The sequence below is a fragment of the Pseudopipra pipra genome, chromosome 3 (genome assembly GCF_036250125.1).
Source record: "Pseudopipra pipra isolate bDixPip1 chromosome 3, bDixPip1.hap1, whole genome shotgun sequence".
In the NCBI taxonomy this organism is placed as follows: Eukaryota; Metazoa; Chordata; class Aves; order Passeriformes; family Pipridae; genus Pseudopipra; species Pseudopipra pipra.
The window spans coordinates 70,453,493-70,477,402 of record NC_087551.1 but is presented as its reverse complement, the minus strand read 5'-3'; the positions used below and the strand labels follow the sequence as shown (position 1 = coordinate 70,477,402).

The 23,910-nt window shown below is 37.9% G+C and overlaps 1 protein-coding gene across 1 annotated transcript in view; it reads right to left on the bottom strand.

Annotated features, from left to right (window-relative positions):
- The window catches only part of SESN1 (sestrin 1), a 78,230-nt gene that overhangs the window by 52,198 nt on the left and 2,122 nt on the right, over positions 1-23,910 (bottom strand). The gene's annotated exons all lie outside the window — the stretch shown is intronic.

Sequence of the window (23,910 nt, the reverse complement as noted above, 5' to 3'; positions counted from 1 at the left end):
TACGATACAAAGCCTTGGGCATCTTTAAAGTACTGGAAATAACTGGTGATCTGACAAAAATCCAGGACTGCTCTACAAATTGAAAAGAAAAAATGACAAAGTGTAGTTGTTAAAAAGAGAGATATTACACTGTTTAGTAAAATGTGAGGTGATAGCCTCTCTGACTAAAACGACAAGCACACCAACATTAATCTCTGTCCTATCAATGTCTCTGGATCTCCACTATTATTGAAACAGATTTACTAAAACTAACCTCTTTATCAATTCATTCAAGAATTTTAAAATATTATGTTAATAATATATTCACCTCTGAAGACGAAACCTGGTCCAGGTTTTTTGAGGTTGATGGGAACAAAAGCCAAATCTCCTAGCAATTCCTTGAAAAATCATGTTGGGATTTTGGTTGCACTGCTCCTCCTCTTTTTATTTATATCCCTCCCCACATGAAGGCTTAAAACACTGGGGAAAATGGTTCTGCTGAAGTCACAGCTACCCCAGCCACCCTGGAGTTTGCGTTCCCCACTTCTTATTTCATATATGTTAAGCAGAGGACTGAGAAAAAGCATGTGGCTACTAACAACCCTCCTTGGGACTCCTTCAGCAAGGTGCTTCACTCAGTGTCCCCTCATTTACACTTCTGACCCTTGGCATTTCTACTTTCTCCCAGCAGTCTGGCTCACTGCTGGGAGTTTTGTTTTTGAGGGAGTGCTACTCCTACGTTTGGGACAAAGGCACAGTCATCCCTTGGTTAGTGCTAGAAGGAACAGCAACCAGAACCAAAGGCCCAGGAAACAGCATAAGGTGGAAGTTTCACAGCCCACGTGCCTTGCTAAGGGGCTGCTTGGTTGCCTCCAGCAACCTGCTACTCAGTGTGAGCCAGAGATGGGTAGTGCATTTAATATCCTTCCAAAAACCTGTCCCAGTTTCTGTGTAGTTGTCTAAACCAGCATAAGCTACTGTCAGCCATACTAGCCTGCAGAAATAAAGTTTCACAATTTAGCTGTGCCTTATTAAAAATAAATAAATAAAAAAGCCATCTCATTTTGCTTACAACCTACCACCCAACAATGACATTGAAAACTCTTTATTCTTTCATATGAGTAGGAAATAGCACAATACTATTCTAACTCTCTAGCAAGAATTAGAAAATTTGAACAGACAGCTCTATTGTAATTTCACTGTTTTCTGAGTAGTAAACACAGAACACAGCCCATCACAGTATGTAAAACGATAATTTGTTTCCTCCCCTTACACACACATCTTGCAGTTGTCAGTCTGAAATGCCATCTGCTATCCAGTCACACTTTTTGAAGCTTTCTGCTACCAGCTTCCAGCTTTACTAACTAACTTAGTATCAGCAAATATTTTAAGAGGTTGAGTGTCGATTAAGACAACAAAACAAGAACTCTCACCAATTTTTAAACCAGTAACATATCAAGGCTACTCTTTTAAAAATCTTGACGTGTTAATTCTATATAGATAAGAAAAATATAGGTGCTTACTCAAAAGCTGATTGGCAATTCAATAATTACTAACTACTGCCTTTATCCCTATTTAAATATAACACAAGCAAAACCAAGTTAAGAGCTTTCTGGTAGTCAACTTCTCTTGCCTTTTATCTCCCCTCTCACCCATTTCCATTCTCATGCCTCTTTGCCTCTTCTACTGAAAGCAATAACCCCTAGAGCCAATACTCCTGTATTTGGTGCTTGTCCAAATCCTTGTTACTTGATAACAACCACGAGGTCCTTCTTCACAAACTAGCTTTTCACAGCATTCTGGTTCTGTATGCATCCAATCTGAACCACAACAAAAGTCATATGTATTTTCCATATAATTTTCTACCTTGATTTTTTTTTTTTTTTGAGAGAGAGGAAGTAGGTTAATGAGTTCTGATGTATTCAGTTATGCCAGATACTTACTCAGCTGGAACACACACTGCAGCTGATCAAATCTCTCATTCAGTTATGGTCTGGAGCTATTTCACATAGGGCATCACAACATTTTAGGTCCCTAACTTTAAAAAAATTTCCAAGAAAATTCCACATCTATTTAAATTGATTAAAATAATTTTAAAAAAAGCCATAGATCTCTAAAACATGATCAGAAATAGCAACTTGATATTTACAAAAACAATGAAAGACAGTACTGCAAGTGTAAATATTTTACAGAACAGACATAAAAACTGCTTTAAAGGAAAAACTGCTTTCATTATAAGCTGAAGTCAATACATTATAAAGTCAGAAAACAACTTTCAGCTCTAGTTAAAATACAAGAAAGCTTTTGAATATCATATATAACCATTCAGAAAAATACAAACAGATCTAGACAACTCACACAGGCCTCATTGTACTCAGGAGAAAATAAGAAAGAAAAAAACCCAACCCAACAAACGAAACCCCCAAAACCTGAATTCATTCCACTCATCTAAAGTACTACAGCCGTTCCAAAGAGGTTAACTGTGTTTGCTCTAGTTTATTTGGATATTAAATGCAAGATAAAAGATCTCCAGGCGAAATATAAGAGATTGTATCTTATTTTGGGGAAATAAACAGATTCCAGAGGTGTGTTCTCGCCCAGCCAATCCTGAGGCTGTCGTGCAGCTCTGCCACCTCTCCAAGCCCAATCACAGCCACAAAGGGAAACTTGTTTCGCAGTTTGTCTCGGCGGTGCTGATGATGAATGGCTGCTTCAGGGGGAGAGATCAAGCTGTGTGGTAAATCTTTCTATTTGTTCCATCTGCTTTTCTATTTTAAACAGTTGTAGTGAGCAGCCTGGCACCCTACATTAAGTACATATGAATTTCATAAGAGAAAACACTTATGTAAGTGAAAACATGGCTTACATTTGTCCTCCCATTCTCAAAGTGAACACTGCAACTTCTGCAAGCTCAGAACTATTACTTTGTATCTACCTTCCAGAAAAGATATCGCATAATATAGCTTGATTTTACAGCTTTTAGGAGGTCAGCTTTGCAGCCATAGCATATTTCAAGATGATGTCATTCTCCACCTTCCTCCTGCCCAGCTCCACTTTGCAATACAACTCGTAAGATGGCAGGAGAAGTAATATGAAAACAGAGTATATTTATCAGACTATGCCCTTCAAATATACAAGGGCCTATCCTACAAGCCTTATTTATCTTGTAATTGTGCTGAGGTTGTGCTAGTGTAAAGCATGCCAATCCAGCCTGGCTCCAAAGGTCACCATTATAAGGGAATGCTTTACAATAAAGCCCATTGCTGATTTCTAAGCTAAAAAGACAGGTAAACATACTGAGACAAGCAATGGGGTTTTTTTTCTTTGGCTATCAAACCATTCTTGACTGGTCAGATTGCAGTTTGGCCAAATCCTGCTTTCCCTTATACTTTCACTACATTGTTCTTTATATCCTGATATATTGTGCAGCACTGCTGTGTTCTGCTAAACAGCTTCCTTGCTCCTCAAAGATAACTACATTTCAATGGCCAGCAAAAAAAGCTCAGTATCTTGATATCTACCCTACCCCCAAATTGAAATGTCTTAGGATTCTAAGGAAGGAAAATGCAAGCACATGGTTATTCTCACCTCCTATTCGTCCTGCTCTATTTCTCTCCCTCGATTTCAATTCAGTTTCTTTGGAAGTTTGAGCAAGTTCAGCCACTTCTGAATTAAAGCACATGAAAAGTGAAGTGAAATAGCAATAAAATGAAATGGCAAGTAACAGCACTGTATGTTGCCTTTTCACAGTCTCAAAAGAAATTACAAGGTCTCTTAGGTGAGTTAATTTCCACCATATTCCATCTATATATAATTTTCATCACATTATTATGTCACGCTACAGAAGTTTTCTAAAGTGTAGTAGTGTATACAAGTTAACTGGAAGTATTGCCACTTCAACTAAATATATCTCTAACTTCATCCTAGCAGCTTTTCCCATAACTTAAAATTACTGTAAAGTTCCATGAGCATTATTTCCATTTTACAGACAGGCAAACTGAAGGGGCTATAACTCATCTGAGATCACACAGCAATTCAGAGAGCAGGGCAAGGAACAGAACTCATCTATACTCCCAGGTCATTCCCAAAACTGTTTGACCTGTTTCAATATTACTGAAGCAGCAGAAGGTGCACCTTGGGGAGAAATGCCAGAGGAAGAACTCTTAGCAAGGAGTCTTGGGAAGTCAGAGAGAACACTCACATGCCACATGCTTGAGAGATTATATTTCTGTCCCCTCCTTGCAACCAATTTATAAAGTACCTTTCAACGGCAGGACACTTGAATGTGAATGTGACACCAAGCTGGCAAAGGCTTCAAAAGTTAAGATATGATCTTAAAGGCTAACTACAGTATCTTTGATTAGTAGAATTTAAAGCTGACAAGTTTATATATTCATTGTAAAAATCTGGAAATACAATGACTGAACAACAAAATAACCACAATCCCAGTGTTAATCTCTTAGGAAGAAATCAAAAATATTTTATTAGAGAACTGTTTATTTATACAGTTTATGATTTCATAACTTTCATTTTAGAGAAGATTTTAATATTTAAATAAGTTTTAAGGTTGTTAGAGAAACTTAGCACCTTCAAGAAGAATTTTGGGACAGGGAATGCAATTTTCTGTGTTCAGACAGACCCACATGAGACATTTTGAATAACACTCTAATGGTAGCAGAATACACAGTTACATCATCCTACCAAGGGGGGTTTTTTTTGGTTCATCAGTAAGGACTGGAAAAATAGTGCAAAAAGCCTCTGCACAAGTATCTTAACAAAATCTTTGACAAAATACCAAAACAAAAAACCCCAAACAAACAAAAAACATTCTACTACACTTACCTGCTTTCAGCAATATCTTAGATTTATGCAGATGATCCTAAATTGTCATACCCTGTCAAGGAGCTGCAACACTAAATCGTGACTTCCCACAGGCTGACAGTTTTTTCTTTCATTTAAGATGTCAGGCAGTTCAACATTGTTTGCTTTATTTCCTCACCTCCCCACCCCCATGTCCTGCCTCAGCAGTATCTTCTTCTGTTATGCCATCGTGCGTCAGAGGGACGCGTTCCTGCAGCCCCGCATCCTGCGTGATGCGAGTGTGTGCAATCTGGAAGTCCCACCGTGTGCTTCACGGCCACACAAAGTTGGGCAGATCCTGTCTGTACAGTCAATACAGAAATCAACAGCTCCATGGAGTAAGTACCAGTGGAACTGAACAGATCTTTAAAAACAGTATGTTGATTTCATGGCACATCATGAGATATTGTAGGAAAATAGTACAACGATGGCAAAGGAAGAAGCAAGAGCAATGAGATGATGACGGAATAGGGAAGGGAAAACCTGAAAGGAGTTCAGTTTAGGATACACTAACTAAGGCAGTCATCAAGTCATCAGACATGAATTTGATTTATGCCCAGAGACCTCAGACAGAAAACAGAATCTGCAAAACAGAGACCAGAGATGGTCTACCTCAAAGGAAATTAATAAGAAAAACAGTGATGAGTTTGATGGTGTAGAGTAAGTGTAAAAAAAAGCTACAACAATAATACCCTGCACATTTGGTTAACATGAATATAGAGAATTTGCACAAAAACATTACAGTTAAAAATCTGTATTAGCCTGGGAATAAAGATATTTACTGAATGAATTTTACCATTCATGTTGCTTTCATTTTCAAGACTCTGCCAACCTAATATTTGCAAGTTCTGCTCTTCCCTTACAATCCCTGGCCATAGAGCTTAGTGAAAGGATTGGCTGCTAGCTGCCAAGTATTCTTGTGCCGTAGCAGGATATATGCTACTTCATTCCAATAATATGATTTTATTTGGCAGTTGGTACAAAACAGGCATTAAGGTTATGATTCACTACTTGGTTGTCCCAACAATCTAACACTGAATGTTCTTTCTCCTCATTCCATGAAAGCCTAATGCCAGAGTTAAGTATCTGATTTCTCCTTCGGCTTATGTTCCCCCAAACAACTGGGTCCACTAACTCAGAAGAGGTCCACATGGAACAAGCCACTGTGGGATAAATAAACGTACACTGTTTAGGCCGGGGACATTCCCAGATTTCCAGCAGGGAGAAATCAAGTACTGCCATCCTTACCAGATTCCATTTTGCCTAAACTGCCTCATTCCTGGTTCTACACACTAAGTGTAATTATATACAGTAAAGGGCTGAACGGAACCTGCCCATCTTTTCAAAGACATTGATAATGATCTTAAAAGGACAGCTATGGAGGTTTTGTTTGCCTTTGGTTTTCTTGCTTGCTTTTCTATTTGATATTTTGAAGATTAAAACTTCACAGAAGAGGGAAGGAATCGCCACAAAGGAAGCCTGCTAACCTGACAATGGGCCAGCCTATGCTATCTATTCCAGAAACAACAACCAACCAAACAAAAAACCTCACACCATTTTGAAGTTCCATATTTATAACTCCAGGCTTCTGATGTTCATAAAAGCTTTTACAACTCGGAGGTCACTAAACAGTCACCCCAGGTATTGTATAACTAATTAATGTCACTTGAGGGACGTGGGGGGATATTAGCCCAGTCTTATGGGAAAACAGGGAAAGAAGTGGCCATCATGAGCCACCTTCTTTAATCTACTGCCAATAGATTAAACCAATAATTGTCTGCAGCACCACTGGATGTTTGGCATTTGCTACATTTCCTTCCTTTCCAAAATCTTTTAAGAAAAAGTTTTGAAGATGCTGGAATATATGCCTTAGCATGCAGGCATACTTTAACACAGAAGGAAGAGTAAACATTAATAAGAGCTGTTACCAGAGTAAGCTCCCACAACTGCAAACAATCAATTTACCACCATCTTGTCAGTTAAATCTTGTCACTTCAGCCACAGCAACTGACAGTACACTCCCTTCTTGACCTGTGTTACACAGCAAATCAGACAAATCAGTTTTGACAGATGAGCTACTCCAAAGTTAATGGTAATTTAGTTCACATGTAATCATGTGATGTTACCCTAAAATCAGAAGGCCTGAGTATGAAGGGAAGTGTTACAGCCTACCCTGTGAGTTCAGCCACAGAAAAACACTCACTTGCTCTTCAGATTGCAGATTTTCATGCTACTGTTCATAGAACTTCTGGCATTTCAGGATGCCCATGGCCATCCACAATGAGCAAGATTCAACTGCACACAGATCTAAGTTTGAATGAAGCTCTGTTAAAGAGCTGAAGCACAATATCACTAAAGAGACATGTATTTCATCTCCAACTGTTTGATGCAATTAGGAGATGGGGAACAAAAAGGCCTCTGCACCTTTAATATATGCTATTATGTCATCTAGTTGCATGTTTGCTAGAGGCTTACTTCATTTGGCCTGAATATAAACTTGGAAGAACTTCAGGTTCTTTTAATGTTAATGATCTAGTTCCTGCATAGTACAGTCAAGTGAAAAAGCCTGACATGGGAAAATTTAAATAACAGCAAGAGTACACAGTTCTCTTCAAGAAGAATTTGAGCTTCACCCTGTATTAAACTCAGAACAGTGTACAAAACTTGTTGACACTGTTTTGCTCTTCCTTCAGACTGTTCTGCTGGTTCTGTAACCCCGTTTCAGCCACTTAGCTGCTGTAGTGCAGGTTACTCACATCTCATTGCACTTAAACTGGAAAAGAAGTTGCAAATCTGCTCGAGACTAATTTTTTCTTTTCCAGGTGCCAAACTATTCTAAGAAGTTCCATACAAACATCACTGATATTTTAAAGAACTGTTCTTCTTTTCCTTTGATGGCAACTTCTAGATGAGAACATTTTTCTCCAAAACTGAAGATAAATAAAGAGAAAACTTACAAAAAATACCAAGAGACACACAGTTTTGATTCAGACCTCCACCAAGAGCTTGTAGCACCTTTCAGCTATAAAGGAAGAACGAACCTACAGTGCCCTCAAGTGTGAGGGGACATGAATTGGAAGAAGTGTGGAGATCTACTAGGAAGAGGAAAGCTCTCAAGCCTTCAGAAAGGACCCTCACTAAAGAAAAACATGCTTACCTGTACTGGGGAGGGGAGGATAATTGTCTTTATGCATTAGGATAGACTACGTACTATAAACATGTGCAAGAAACAAATCACAAAACATCTCCACTTTCAACTGCCTTTTTCAAATTCTTGTAAACTGGAAGTTTTGTGTGCATTCTCACCACAGAAACATAGCAAAGGTAGTTTATTTAGTACAGAAGTCTCTAAATAGTATTAAAAGGAAGAAGTATCTTAGTAGAAAGTCAACATTTACACTTTACAGACAAGTCCAATGATGCTTAAGACAACATTTCCTCAATATCTGAATCTCTTAGCAAAGATCACACTTCAGTCTATTACCCAGGAATACAAAAATTTTATCTATTACAGTTATACAAAAATAGAGGAGGGTAATGCACCTTAACCAGCACTCAAAAAAACCTGCAAGCCAAATTGGAACTCATCTAAGTTAGCCAATGGGAAGCACTGAAGACAGGAGTGCATCTTCAGTCCAGTCTCCCACTGTGCTAGAGCTTTCTGCCCATCACCAAAAGCAACAGCATTTATTCAAGACCACAACCTCAAGCCCAGAGACTAGTGCTCTCACCTCAGCAGTTAGACCACTTAAGACAGAGGCCAAGTCCAAGTCATTAATAAACTCAAGGTGATTTCACCTTCTCCTCCCTAAACAAAGTTAAGATATTTAATGATGGCAACACTGCCAGCACTTCCAGTTGCACTAGTCCTGCTTTACATACAATTCTTAAGGTGTTCACTATCACAGAAATTAGAGCAAAAGATAGCCCAATTCTTTCCTCTTGGGAGCCTAGGCATGTAAGGGGCATGACTTCGAATCACCTCAGGGAGAAAAGGTGCTGAACCTAGAGTCCTCACTGTTTGGGAATGCTCTAACCACTAAGCTATTACTCAGGAGTGGGAGGGGTAGCTCTGGTTTGTTTTGTGCAAAGCCCATCTGATAGGTCTTCAGTAAACATGCTCCAAGAACACCATGTTCTGCAAGCCCTGAGAGGAGATAGAGGGAAATATTTAATCTCTGGATCCAGAGTGAGCTTACTTGAGCATAGGCGTGGAACTATTGCCCACTGCCAAACCTGAAACACCCTTATTCATGGCTGAGCACCTGATGAGGTTCTGCCTAGATGCTCACTGACTTTAGCTACAGGGTTAGAAGGATCTCGGGTTTTGAAGCTCTAAGCTGGGGCAGAAACACAAGCTTCATGAACTCATTTCCTTTCTTTGGACTGCACAGAGTCTTTGGCTTGCTGAATAATATCAGAACCTTTGTCTTGCTGAATAATACAGGACAGGGAATTCCCATATTGGTGACTATAAGTGCCAGAAATCTGAAGAGATCTTATTCTATGAAAAAAAAAAAAAAAAAAAAAACCACCAAAAAACCCAATCAAACGAAAACCCATCAGCTGTACTATAAAAACATTAGGTTTGAAAAGCAAAGCATTCTGGTGGCTAGCACCTACCAGAAGGTGAATCTATCTAGATGATTCCAACTTTCAATTTTTAAGTTGACATTCTGCTATAGGGACAACTTTTTCCTGTTAGGGTTACCTTTTCCTACAGTGCCATCTGTTGCAGAACCTCACCTCTTTTATTGTTATTGTGAACGATATATCTCAAACAAAGCAAGGACAAACTGTTCAATGAAAGTACTGCGTAGTAAGCTCTGTCACAAACATGATCTGAATGTATACCAAATGGCTGAATTACCATTCACCTGAAGGAGGCTGGAAGAAACAGTAAGAAATACTAGAGTATTGCATATGAAAACACCTCAAAGATACAAGCTGTGTTAACTCTTTCTGTTGCATACATACAGTAAAGGAATTGAAACAATTTGAAGAGTATTTTATTTTCATCTAGAAGGCCACAAGGTCTTTCCCCTCCTTCTTCAGTTAGAAATACCACCTACATTCTGATGCATTCAAGACTTGTAGTAAAACTTTGGGGACACATACAGTCTGTTGGGTCATTGCTACAGCCAGGGCTGAACTAAGTAAAGCACCCTTCCCGCTGGATGAAGCCTTGCCACCAAGTCATACAGTAGGATAAAAGCTAAAATGCTGCCAGGAAGTTTCACTGTCAGGGGCCCTCTGAGCATGCCTGAGTAACTCCTGTGTAAGGCACCACATTCACACAGAAAGTAATATAGTTTCTTCTAGCAAGCATGGACTGCCAGTGGCAAAGAATTATCTTCTTTACTATCTTTCTTTATAATAGTGGACAATTAATGGTATTTAAATAGATTTTAGCCTGGAAAATGCAGTAGTTTTAATCTGCTCATATTAGAAAAAAAAAAGTAACAAATGGCAACAGTACCACACAACACATGATTTTACTTAAGATAATAGAGTCCAGCAGAAAAATTTATTTTAGTCTAGAGATAGCTTAAACATGCTCGTGGGTTAAGTTTTGTTTAATAAGAACTAAAAAGTCCCAAAACATTGAATGCCAGCCCTTTCCTCCCAACTAAAATCTACTCTTTTGTAGAATCTACCCTTAGAAAGTTAGTCAGCTGCCATGTGCTAGTTTAAAATACGTCATTGGTAAGCTCAAAATAAAAGTTAGGAGTTATTCACCTAAGTTCTCTGACAATTTCATTTCCCTCAAGGTCCTTCAGAAAGGTCCTTGCTAGACCCTTCAGAAAAAGTAAACAGACTTGATTATGGCTATTCTTTTTACCTAGTATTTTTTCATTAGCTGAGGGACAGTCTGTGCCACGAACAGCAACAGAAGATACCATCGTACATACTCACGACTGATTTCCTCCACAGACCTCAGCTTTTTGACCCCAATTGTTTCAACAATTAAAACATCACGATAGTTGAGTAGGGGATTTTTTTGTTGTTGATTTGGGGTTTGGATTTTTTTTTAGTATGTGGGAACATATGCATCCTGTGCTTAGAAGAGGTGAATTCTAACAGCTAGTACCTTCTTTCCGTTTTGCTTCTCTAAAGACATGTTGATGTGAAGTCTTGATTAACACTACAGAGATACAATTTAGGACGTTTCAGCTGAAGGTAAATATATTATAAAACTGAAATTCTGACAATCATAAAATAAAAATAGGCATGCCCCTTGAACATAGTGGTGAGCATTCATAACTAGTATATAAACTGCTGATTCACCTACTATCACCAACTTCTCATTCATGCATGCTCCTCATTTCCCTTTCCTACACCTGTATCACTCATCATTGCTTTCATATCTAGCTAGAGAAATCAGTCAGTTACAATTACATTATTTCTAATGAAAACTAGCAAGATACTATCATCAACAAAAATACCTAAAAATTTGCTCTATGTCAAGAAGCTTTCATATTACTATTCTGTAACCAGAAATAGCATAAGGCAATAAGGACAAAAGTTTCATCTTTCAAGAGTTTTAGAATAATAGATCTCAATTCACACTGATGTTACTTCAAACAAGTCAAAAAACTGGAAACAAAACATGAGACATGAAGTCTCCCCCAAGTGTTCCTTCAAATTCATTACATCTTTCTGGAGTGGGTCCATCAGCTTAAGTTCATTCCATGTGGCATTCTGTGAAGCATGCACAAGTGAGGAAGAGCTTGCTTAAGCTAATTGAACTGTTGTGGACTTATATCTATTTACTGCTGTGGTAAGTGGCACACCTGGTAGCCCACAGTGAGCCAATTTAGTCCTGAAAACACTGCAGCTGCATTCATTTGACACCCAAAACATGCTTCCTGCATGTCTCTACTCAAGATGCAACTTTTCAGATTAAGAGGCAAGCGTGAGTGTCAGTTTGGCACAGTGATCACAAACTCTAGGGAACCTGAAATCTGTAAAAGGAGACACAGGATTGTTTATAATAAATGGAAGTACTAAGAATGTTTTGAAAGGGAATCCTGCAGCCAGGTATTAAGAGGCTTTGGGACAGACCAGCCAGCACACAGCCTCAACACTGCAAGCTCACATGAGCAGTAGTTGTGTTAATTCAGGGATACTCCCAGGAATAATATTAAGATTTTTTTCAGGATAATGTCAAAATTGTATGTTGTACACAACACTCTTAATGAAGTACCTGCTGGTTTATTTGTCATCTATAATTATTAGATTATCAGATAGTAATAACATAACTGTCCTCAGTAAAGCAGTTCCCTCTGCAAATGCGACAGTATAGGTGGCCAAAATACTACTGCTAAGACAATAGATACTCCAGTTCAAAATTAAACTTTTCAGAAAAAAAATAAAGGAAAAAAAGAACCAAAACCAAAAATCCATCCACAACAATCTAATAAACAGATGTGTTTAATATCATAATAAGTTTCATCTGAATAAAGAAAAAATGCCTTGCTCTTGTGGTACAAAAAAAAAATCTGACTTATTTTCTGTAGCACAACATATTCTCCCCCCCTTCAAAAAAAGATCCCAGAAGCTGAAGTTTCAAAAAGCCATGTAAACTTGTACTCCATCCTAGTTTTCTGAAGTTAACATATTTAGAAGTGTTTTAAAAAGAAACTGAAGGTAAATACTAAAAGTTATGATTGGGAAAATTATTTTAGCATGTTTCAGTCTTCACCAAAATTGTTATTGAACTCCATTTATTTAAAAACTGGATTACAACTACTTAGGTAAAATCCTTCACGCCACCTCACAGGGCCTTCAAAGCTTCCTCACTGCTTTGGCTTTAATCTAAAGCAGTTTTGGACTGAGGGCAAATGAATTTCACAGCAGCTGGACAACAGGTGCTTTTTCCTAACTTGATGAAATTTTAAGACCTTGGTTACTTATTTCTCCAGGTACTTATTTCTCCAAGTCAAGTTTTGAGATGAGATAGACCAGGTTTCAAACTCCAGTCCAGTCCAGATCCCACTCATGCTTAAATGAGATACTCCTATATCCAAGGCAAACGTAACATTTTTACTGCTTTAAAAGAAAACATGAAATTTCTACTGCTTAAGAAGTTCTACTTTGTTCAACTGCCCTCTCAAATCACTTATCTGAGAGGGGCAAAGCATAGACTTGAATGTGAGACCTTCATGCTCAAAGCTTTTGGCTATTCTAAGTGTATATTTCCTTCTGGTCTTCATGGGACTTTCACTTATTACCGAGGAAATCTTCCCCTGCAAACACTTTGTTAAAAGCAGTACATTTTCACAGAAAGTTTTTATTTTGAGACACCAGTCAGCTTTGTAACAACCAAGCAAACACTGATATCGCAGCAAATTCTGAACTTCACTCTCAAAAAAACACACCAAAGAACTAGCTCAAACACTGTGGTGGGTTGACCCTGGCTGGACACCAGGTGCCCACAAAGCTGCTCTATCACTCCCTCCTCAGCTGTCCAGGGAGAGAGAATAATAACAAAAAGCTCATGGGTTGAGGCAAGGACAGGGAGAGATCACTCACCAGTAACCGTTGTGGGCAAAACAGACTTAACTTGGGGAAATCAATTTAATTTATTAACAATCAAATCAGAGTAAGATAATGAGAAATAAAACTAAATCTTCAAACAGCTTACTCCCCCCCACACCTTCTTCCTGGGCTTAACTTCTCTCACAGTTTTCTCTATCTCCCCTTTCCCAGCAACACAGGGGAACAAGGGAATGGGGGTTGCAGTCAGATTATTACATATTGTCTCTGCTGCTCCCTCCTCCTCTGCTCCACTGTGGGGTCCCTCCCACAAGAGACAGGTCTCCAGAAACTTCTGCTAAGTGAGTTCTTTCCATGGGCTACAGTTCTTCACAAACTGCTCTAGCATGGGTCCCTTCCATGGGACCTGTTCCTTCAGGAACAAGCTGCTCCAGCATGGGTCCCCTACAAGGTCAGAAGCCCTGCCACCAAACCTGCTCCAACGTGGGCTCCTCTCTCCAGATGGCCACAGGTCCTGCCTGGAGTCTGCTTCAGCACAGCTTTCCACAAGGTCTCAGCCTCTTTCAGGAGCCTGCTTTGGCGTGGAGTCCTCCAAAGGTTGCCAGCGGAGACCTGCTCCACCATGGACCTGAGGGGCACAGCTGCCTCACCATGGTCTGCACTATGGGGGAATCTCTGCTCTGGTGCCTGGAACACCTCCTCCCTCTCCTTCTCCACTGACCTCGGTGCCTGCAGAGTTGTTCTTCTGATATATTCTCACTTCTCTCTTCTCTGACTGCAGTTCCTGTTACCCGGGGTTTTCTTTCCCCCCTTCTTAAATACATTACCCCAGAGGTGCTACCACCATCACTGCTGGGCTCAGCCTTGGCCCGTGGCAGGCCCGTCTTGGAGCTGGCTGGTGTTGAATCTATCGGACATGGGGGAAGCTTTTATCAGCTTCTCACAGAAGCCACCCCTGTAGCTGCCCCACTACCAAAACCTTGCCGTGCAAACCCAATACAAATGCAGAACCAAGGTGGAAGAAGAGCCCAAAACATTCTTTATCAAATATCCCGCCTCACACATTTCCTACACTTCATTTCCACTACAAGAGAGAAATGAAAAAGATTGCTGTAAGATATTTCTAGAACTTTAGAATTTACTTCAATAATAAGAATATTCCCTTTAGGATATTCTACTGCAGATGAGTGGATTTCCAAATCAGACCATACTCGGTGAACATTATTAGTCATTATCCCATCTAATTAAATGAAGGAAAGCAACTGCCACAAAGACATAATAGCTGTTTGTCTTCTATATTTGCTTATAATCAGATTGTTGCAACAGAATATTATACAGCATGCTGGTTAAAGTCTTTATTCATTCTCAATCTTCAGAATTGTTAAGAATTCCAGTAACTTCTTACAAGAAGCTTCCCCTTGCCATCTCGAAGTCTCAGAGTTCAATATTTCCCAGAGCTCAATGTTCAAAAGTACAAACTATGTAAAAGGTATCACTCATTTTGAAGAGAAAGTGGTTTACAGGCTCTATTATCCAGATTAAGACTATCTTAATCTCTAAGAGATGGAGTCTTTGATTTCAGTGAGCATCAGAATCTACTGTTGCACCAAAAAAAAAGGAATCAAGTCTCAAACGAGGCTATTAAATTATATTATTCTGTTACATACAGAAGGAGAAGAAATTTCACATAATATTATCCCTACTAAAATCCCTCAGTGCTATTTCAAAATGAAAGAAATTATGCTTGGCTTAAGAATTTAGAGTTAGGTCTTCGTTAGATTGCCTATCTTATCATACTGTATATACATAACAACAACTTCCAGCATATGCTCTTTCCAATTTGATTTCTACTTCCATTTCTTGGAAGTTTTGAACAGCAAAGGGACTCGATGATTTTTACTAGTTGGATTGTCCACTCTGATTTTAAACAAATATTCAAGTAGTACATAATGCAAAGATCAGTATTCATTTTTCTGCCAAAGTTAGGAAAACACATGATGATATAGATTTGTATGTTTATTACAGAATCAAGAAGACATCTCCTTATAGCTGCCTAAACCAACTACATATAAAGGAAAAAAAAAAGTGAGGGTTTTTTTTCCTAATATAATTCTAGTACATAATATTTTGGAAAAATGATGGCATACCCAGTTCATATCTTGACAAAACTGTCATGTGTTCATTCTGAATGAAACCTTACTCAAAAACTCAAATCTTTTAACAGAAAGTCCTGACACCAAGAAATGAAGGAAAGAGAAGCAACACTCGACCTTCCCGATTTACACATACTCTTCTGACAGATTCCAGACAATATCCACCAGAGCTGTCATGTTATGAATAGATAGAAAAGCAGAACACTACAAACCAAGATACCAGTATGCCTTCTAAAAGCCAGACAAAAACATTTCCATTTGGTTTATTTTCTTGCATCCTGGAACAGAACAGTAGCAATAAAAATGTCAGAATTAAGCCTCTCTTATACAACACTATTTATACATCAGTTTCTATGTAAATACAAGCAACCATTATAAATGTAACTCTTAAAAAAAAAGTAATCTGGGTAAAGTTATAAGGCTTCCAAAACCTTTTCTGTAACACAAGTGGGAAGGACAGAATGGATACATATGATGTTCGGGCAAATATCAAAAGCAATCTTGTCCTGGTAAGGACTTATCTTCATAACATGATGAGCTTTGGAACACGTTTTGTGCGTGGCAGCTGCCAAACATCTAGTACTGTTAAACCAACACAAATTTGCACTCACCATTGATTCGAAATTCAGAGAAAGACTGAGAAGAACTTCTCCTCTCTTCAGTCTTTCTTCTATATGGAAATCAGTGTGAATCTAGTTTAAAACTTTAAATAAATTGAAAATCCAACGAACAGCTTAATCCAAGTGGAATGTGGTGTCGGCAAACAGGCTGCATTTTAAAGCTAAAAGTTTTGTTGCACCAAAACACCAGGAACAGTGGAGGCTCAGCAACAAGCTGCAATGGAAAAAAGTCTTTCAGAAAAGAGGTTCTCCTCCCCAGAAGAAAAAAAAAAAAGGCACACAGGAAAGGCTTTAGAGCTTTAAATAAGGAAGGTTGTTCTGCCTTTTAACAAATATCATATTATTTCATATTTACTCTCTGGGAGTTAAGGAATTCTTAAAACAAAACCCTGTTTTGGAAGAAAATTGCTTAAACCCAATTCAATAGCAAGCAAAAATATCCCAGAAGGGAAATTTAACTAAGAGGGTACTATACCTTCAGTCTGAAAACTTAGGCCCACAAAGCCAGTCAGCTATTTAGGTAGACAAAGGACTTGCCAGGAAAGACCTGACACCAAGAAAACCTTATTATTGCTCCAGAGAGCATGGAATAGAGAAAAAAAGTTACAATGTCTAATTAATTTACAGTAAAAAACCAACCACATGTTTTCAGAAGCACTGTGCTGTCCTTTAGTACAATGCCTGAATTGAAAGTAAGTTCCTGTAGTTGCCCAGGAGGACACATATCAGATTACATGACATAAGTACCATCACCTCTATTTTTAAAATACAAGCCCAATGTATTTTGGGATAATATTCAGGCATTAGAACACAACATTGGTTGATACTTTTAACCCAAAATTACTTGAAAGAACAAGCTTAGTTTCTACATAAAGCTGAAGTAAGGAAAATGGTTAATTGTTTACTAGGTTTAAATAGAACTAAACCAGTTCACCTTCCCAAACCGACTTTTGGCAGGCATCTAACCTAAGCTTTCCAGAAAAAAAAAAAAAAAAAACAAAGAAAAAAACCAAAGTCAAAGTCACTGGAAACATCAAGAAAGCAGTAAACAAGAAAAAAACCACCACTTAACTTTTTGGATTTAATTTATGTATGTAGCTCCAAGTGAAGATTTCCATCTTTCACTTGATTTCTGAAGAGAGACCTAAGCTATTCCCACCCTCCCATCCCCCTTAAACTGTAAACAATTTACTGGAATAGAAAACCATACTGACAGCAACCATATTTTTGGAAATTTAAACACTCAGTATCCACAGGAAAATATACTCAAGCTTTCAAAACTATTTTTTCTGGCCCACAATGGTATATTCAGTACTTTTCCACTGTGTTTATTTTAAAAGGAGAAACCCTGACCTGAAGAAAAAGTCAAGAGTAAGAAGATAAAACAGCAAGTATTTCTTCAGTGCTCACTTTACATTTGTCACAGTGAGACAATGTAATTTTATTTTGAGTTAGCTAATAGAAGATGTATTATCTTACACAACCTAGGAGCCCATACTTTTTTTTTTTACTTAATACCATAAGCTAATTTGTTTTGCACATCATATGCTAATTTATAAACCCTTTCAAATTCTTAATGTTTTTCACTTTGCTTGAACATCTCCTCAAGATGCATAAAATTTTTTCATACGTGAGCAAAAAGCATCCAAATGTATGCCAAGACCCTAAAATGAAGACAGTTATTTACATACTAAATAGGAAAAAAAAATATTTAAGATTCAAGTAAAAATAAATTGGCTTTTTGGCAACTTAAGGAAGAGCAGAACTTCTAGCAAAGTCAATGTAGAGAGGAGAAGGATCACTTCTACCCACAGACTATTGGTCTCAGAGTGAGAAAAATAATTTAAGATAAACATCTAAGTTGACAGTAGCGTACAGGAGTGTAGACTGGAAAGGATCATCTCCAGCTCTGCCTTGAAATGAACAGCCAACTTCTAGAATTACCTCTAGAAAGAGAAGCAGAAGCAAAAGAAAATTTAAAAAAAAAATCTAAAAAAAAAGCTCGTATGACTTAGCAAGTGCTAGGTCAGGAGAACAGATGCTGTTATTTACAAAATGCATTCAAGCTGAAGCATTTCTGGTTTCTACAGATCTCTAGATATTACCTCCTATAAAAAAAAGACAGGAGACAAAACTTTTTATCTAAGTCACTGATGTACACCCTATAGTTGCTTACCTCATTACTAAACAGTAAGAGATAAGGAAACGTTTTAGTTCAATTTCTTCAGTTTAAAGCACTTCAATGCAGCCAAAAAATAAAAACCAACCAAAATAATATTATCAAACGTATGCTTCACTCCTCACTTCTTTTGAAAATAAAAATTCTAGCTATGATGCCCTGAAAATCAATTCACATAAACTCATAAATTTACAGATCAAGTTATTCCAAACAATTATAAGAAAAAGTTGACTAAGCAAAACTCATTTCCATACAAGAAGATTGGCATACAATTAGCACAGAAAATTATGGAATGGCTCCAAACACAGAAACAGCATTAGAAGTGGCCCAGATACCTTACTTCAAATCACTTTGAGAACCTCCACTGTTTTCAAGCACCTCTTTATTCCAACCAAAGACATTTCCAAGGTCAGGCAATTCTGCTGTTGACAAGCTCAACAAAAGAAAATTTCCCTTCATCTCTCTCAACTGCCTGAAGCCTGAAGAAAGGATGCAAATAGGCTGAAAGAGCGAGGAGGCAGATAACACAACCTTAAGTATTATTGACAATTTAAGTTTTTTAAGAAATATGTTCACAGCCCTCTCAGAATACTCCCTGACACGTCAAGATTAAGTCTTCTCCCTTAACTTCTCCAGCCAGTCTTGCCCCACACATGTGATACAGACCATCATCAGAACATGTTTACAATAAATACTGTGGAGGTAGCAGAAGCTGTAAATAAGACTAATCATTTAAGTGCATCATGCACAGACTTTTGCTATGGAGTGAACTCACAAAAAAGGATGCTTTAATTCACTTTATGTAAGAGTACTATGGGAAACAGAAACCGATTTGGGTACTGGCACTGTGCAGGGAAACTAGTCTGCTTCCAGATGGTTCAAATTCATCACCACCAGTGAGGATACTATATTTAAATTCATAAGCTTCAACAGACAATAAATTTCATCTGAGATACATTTCTATGGTGACTGACCAACAGTAAACATCACAGGGCTACATCCCTATCATGCAGTAGGACACAGGCAAATTCACTTGGACAAAAGCAATCCCACAACCTAACAGATGTGCCTAGCTACAGATCTCAAAGTTCACTTAAGAAAGTTACTTGTGCTGTGCATGAAAACTAAAAAAAGACTTTAGATAAAGTTATAAAGTCATTTATCAAAGATTACTCCAAAAGCAGATTAAAGATTTCAAAAGTTAGCCAGTCTTCTGTAATATCAGTCATTAACCATTTGAGAGCAAGGATCATAATTAAGTTTCACCCTTATTACTCTTAGCAAGCATGCACCACAGAGCTCAAACATGGAGCATCCACAAAGCAAAGAGCGAACTCTCCTGTGACTTCACATTGCTAGAAAAAAATCTAGCAATGAAACAGGAAAATAACTCCTATTTTATCCTTTATGAACACACACACACGAGAATCAATACCTCCTCTCCTAGCTTTATTTGTCCTACCACTGTGGCAGAGGAAGAGGACATGATGTCTGCTTTGGCTGTGACTAGAAGTCTTCTCGACCTTTCTGGATGTTCATTTCATTTCAACCCATACAAGTGTTTTGACAGGATTTGGAAATGTAAGGATATTCCATTCCATGTCCACTGCCAAGCAAGCCTAGATCACAATCAGTGCCTAAAGGTTGTAAGACGGATATATCTGGCTGCTGACATGACCCCTCTCTTCTGTGCTGTAACAGCCCTCAGCAAACTATGGAATTCTGTCACATTTATCCCCCAGAGCAGTAGGCCTGAGAAAACAAAGAAGTACTCAAAGCCCCCCCAAGCCCAGCTGATGCTTTTATATAAGAGACGGGTTCCAGATCACAAGTTCCAGCGCTACCTGTCTGGTAAATACAGTCTTGGAGACCAAAGGACCAAAGACTTAGATAGTGCTCAAAGTGCCTCCAAGTAGTTACCAACATAAAACACAGAAAAAGAGGCTGGAAAGAAAAATCAAACAGTTAATGCTCTTCTGCCTTTCCCAGGGAGAGATCAAATAAGCATATTGCTCCTGACTGATTTTTAGGAACAGTTTAGACAAAGAGAGTTCTAGTGATGAACATGACATGCTTTACTATCCTAACCTTGAAATTTTCCCCAAACATCTAACTCAAGTCTTTCTGAAATTTACATCCATTGATCATTCATTCTAGCTCATGTTTCCTTCCTTTTTGCGGCAGTCTTTTCATCCCTTCCAGCCCCCATTTATTTGGGAAAATATTGTCTTAGCCTCCTTTTAGCCAACCATACCAACACTAAATACTTCAAACTTTCTTCACAAAAAAAAATCAGAGGACTAGATTATACAAGCTCACATAAACTATTAAAATAATTTTATATTATATGGCTGTTCTCCAGTATTCTTACTCTCCCTCTCAGCTTGTAATCTACAATTCAACAAAGTGTAAAAATTTGTTACTCAAGATTATGTTGGACAGGACCTTGTAGAGTCTGTACCAAGTACTTGTTACCTTGCCTCACTTGCCTTCTGGGTATGGTTTTCCAGCTAATTTTACTCATTACAGGGTAGTTTATAGATCATAATTCCCTAGATTGTTAATAAGAATGTTATGTGAACATTGAGGACTCCAATATAACAACCTATTAACATTACAGAATCTCTCTGCACCACAAGACCTGTTACTCCATCATAAAAGTAGTAGCAATGCTGGATTTAAAAGATTTTATCCTGGAAAAGTCTGGTTTGGCTGTTACTCAACTTCTCATAGTCGCTAAAAATGTGTTTCACCACTGGTCCAGTATTTTTTCTTTGAGCTAAAGCTAAAATCCATCAGTTTCATCTTCATCCCATCTCACTTAGCCCATACTGAAGAGGTATGCACCAATTAATCTTTTCGAGTCTGCTACTTCCCTCCACCATCTCGAGACTGCAATCCACTATATGAGACTGCTTCAGCTAAGTTGGTTTTTTTAAGCATCTTGGAATTAATTTCATCAGGCCCTACCAGACTGAAAATCTGTTGCTTATCCAAGCAACCTATAGGTATTTCCCCCCCTCCTAGCCTAGGAAGGTACTATTTATGCTTTTATCGTGGCTCTTGACTACACCGCCTGGCTTAGCCATTTCAAAAAAAAAAAAAAAAAAATTTTCAATCACCTCAGCATTATCTGTTAATCCATTAATCTGTGGATCTTTTATTTCTTGCTTTCTTTCAGTATTCACTTTAGCTATACCTCCTTATGTTTTTGACCATCCCAGCTTTATTCATGTATCTTTGTGCACTTTGCATCTTCAGCAACATGGGGTTTCCCATTTTCTGTATGTCTCTCTTGTTTACATCAATGAAAAGATCAATAGAGAGCAAAGTTATTGTTTTCATTATTAATTTTCCTCTTCAGTGCAAGGGTTTGGTATAACTACATTACTTCTTAGAGGTTGAGATTAGTTTCTTTCTTCCTTGTATTTGTCTCCAGTCAAGCTTCACATGCTAAGCTTTTTGACATTTATGGGTTTTATTCTGCTGCTCTGTCGTCTTTTATCCTATGTATGGTGACATCTTGTCACACCTGCAGAACCTGTCTCCCATCTATGCATTCTCTTTGTTTGTACAAAAAGCTATTTTTAGGAATTACATCCCCAGAAGAGCAATACATTCTGCTCAGTCTTTTCCACTGGATGGTTACAAGAGATTTTAGCTACCAAATCTCACACTTTCAGTGGTTCTTCTCCAGCTACAGACATACACGTAGTATTTATATTCCAGTCTCATAAATCTAATTGATCCGATGGAGGCTGGCAGAATACTTTTAATAATCACGTGTTTAGACATTCCTCTGCTGTTCTTTCCCAATATATTTGTGTTGGTGTGCAGACACCTAGCATGTTAGGTGGAATGACAGGCTATTCTGCAAGGTCATAAGCAGTATGGTATAAATGCTTGCAAAATACTACGTGTGCAAGAAGTTATCTAAAGCCATGATAGGTATTTGGGGTTTTAGCTCAAAAAAATACTCAAATATTTTCAAATGCAAACATTCAAATACTTTTCATTTCGTTAAAGCATGGCAATTTAAATATTTATAAAATATTTTTTAAATTATCTATTCGGTCGAAGTGGCTTTAGGACTTTGCTTTTATTAACAAAAGTAAGGAAGTTTTAATGAAAAAAAGGAGATTAGTTTGCTGATATTGCCTTTGTAATAACTTACAAAAACAACTTGTCTAACCTAAATGAGAAATTAGATATATTCTAAATGGCTAAATGTATATATTATTATATATAAATATATATATAACCTACAATAAGAAACTCAATATCCTGAACATAAGTCAGATCAACAGGACTTTATGCTAGGCAATAATTAATTTTTATAAATTCTTATACTATTTATTAATAATAGCATTAATAATGCTATTTTTAATAGCAAAGGAGAAAGTTGCACACTTAGCATTCCAGCACGTATCAGAGGACTTTTTATCCAGAAAAGGAAAAAAAAAAAAAAGACCGTAACAAAGGCAGGCTTAGAGGGATGCCACGCTGACACAGGCTGCTGCCAAGCCTGCAGCTCACACCAGCCATATAATGCATTCTACCAACTTGCTCCAGACACAAAGCTGCAAAAACACCAGCAGCACAGTTGCTCATGCCTAAAGATTTGCTGATTGTCCCAACGGGCAAGAGGGCACCAGCCCCAGAAAGAAACAGCCGTCAGACCACATGGAAAATTCAAATCTTGGATTTCCTCACGGATTTATCCTGGAAGCAAAGCTGAGAGATGAAGAAAGCACATTTTACAATTTTGAGGGGAATGAGGGAGGGGGAGAGAGGGAAGGATAAAAAAATAAATCAGTCCAGGCTCAGACTACTAGTCTGATTTGGACCATCTGACAGAAGAGAAAAGGAGGGGAGCCCCAGTCCTCAGCAGAATTTTTGGATTTCAAGTTGCCTCTCCTGCCTTGGGCTCTATGTCATTTAATAACCTGGCAAAGAATAAGGTTTAGATAGCATCATGGTACATATTGCTGTGGACTTAAATATTGTTTCATGTCCCAAAACAAGGAGCTAAAGCAATACAAGTTAGTCCTATGAGTACTGATGCTGTTCTGAATAGAATTTCACATTTTTACAGTGTTACTAAGCCATTAACCTTTGGAATCACTGCTGAAAGCCACAAGTTCTATGGGATAATTATATTTAATAGTTTGCTTTATCTGCCATCTTCATTGCAGAGATTTGAATAAAATTCCTCTTAGCCATGTAATCAACAGAAAACCATTTTACACCTGACAATAGTTCTCAGCATCCAAAATGGAATACTTGGATTGGATTATTTCTTCCACACATGTGGATCCAAATATTACAATAAACATCTGCATTTATGAGTACAGACACAAGAAATAAGATTTGCCACTCTAAATTCATAAAATATAGAATACATCTCTCTTGCAGCAGCTTTTAAAGATTTTCTTAAAATAACGTTGTGCTTGATTTTATTTTGCTTAATTTGCTGTTAAACCTTCACCGCAGCTTGTGTGCATTCAGCTGGTTTCATATCTGTTATATACCTTTCTCATCTATTTTTATTAATCAAGCCAGCTATGACCATAGGATTTGAGCTTGCACTTTCTTAATGAAGATGGACATATTTTCTGCC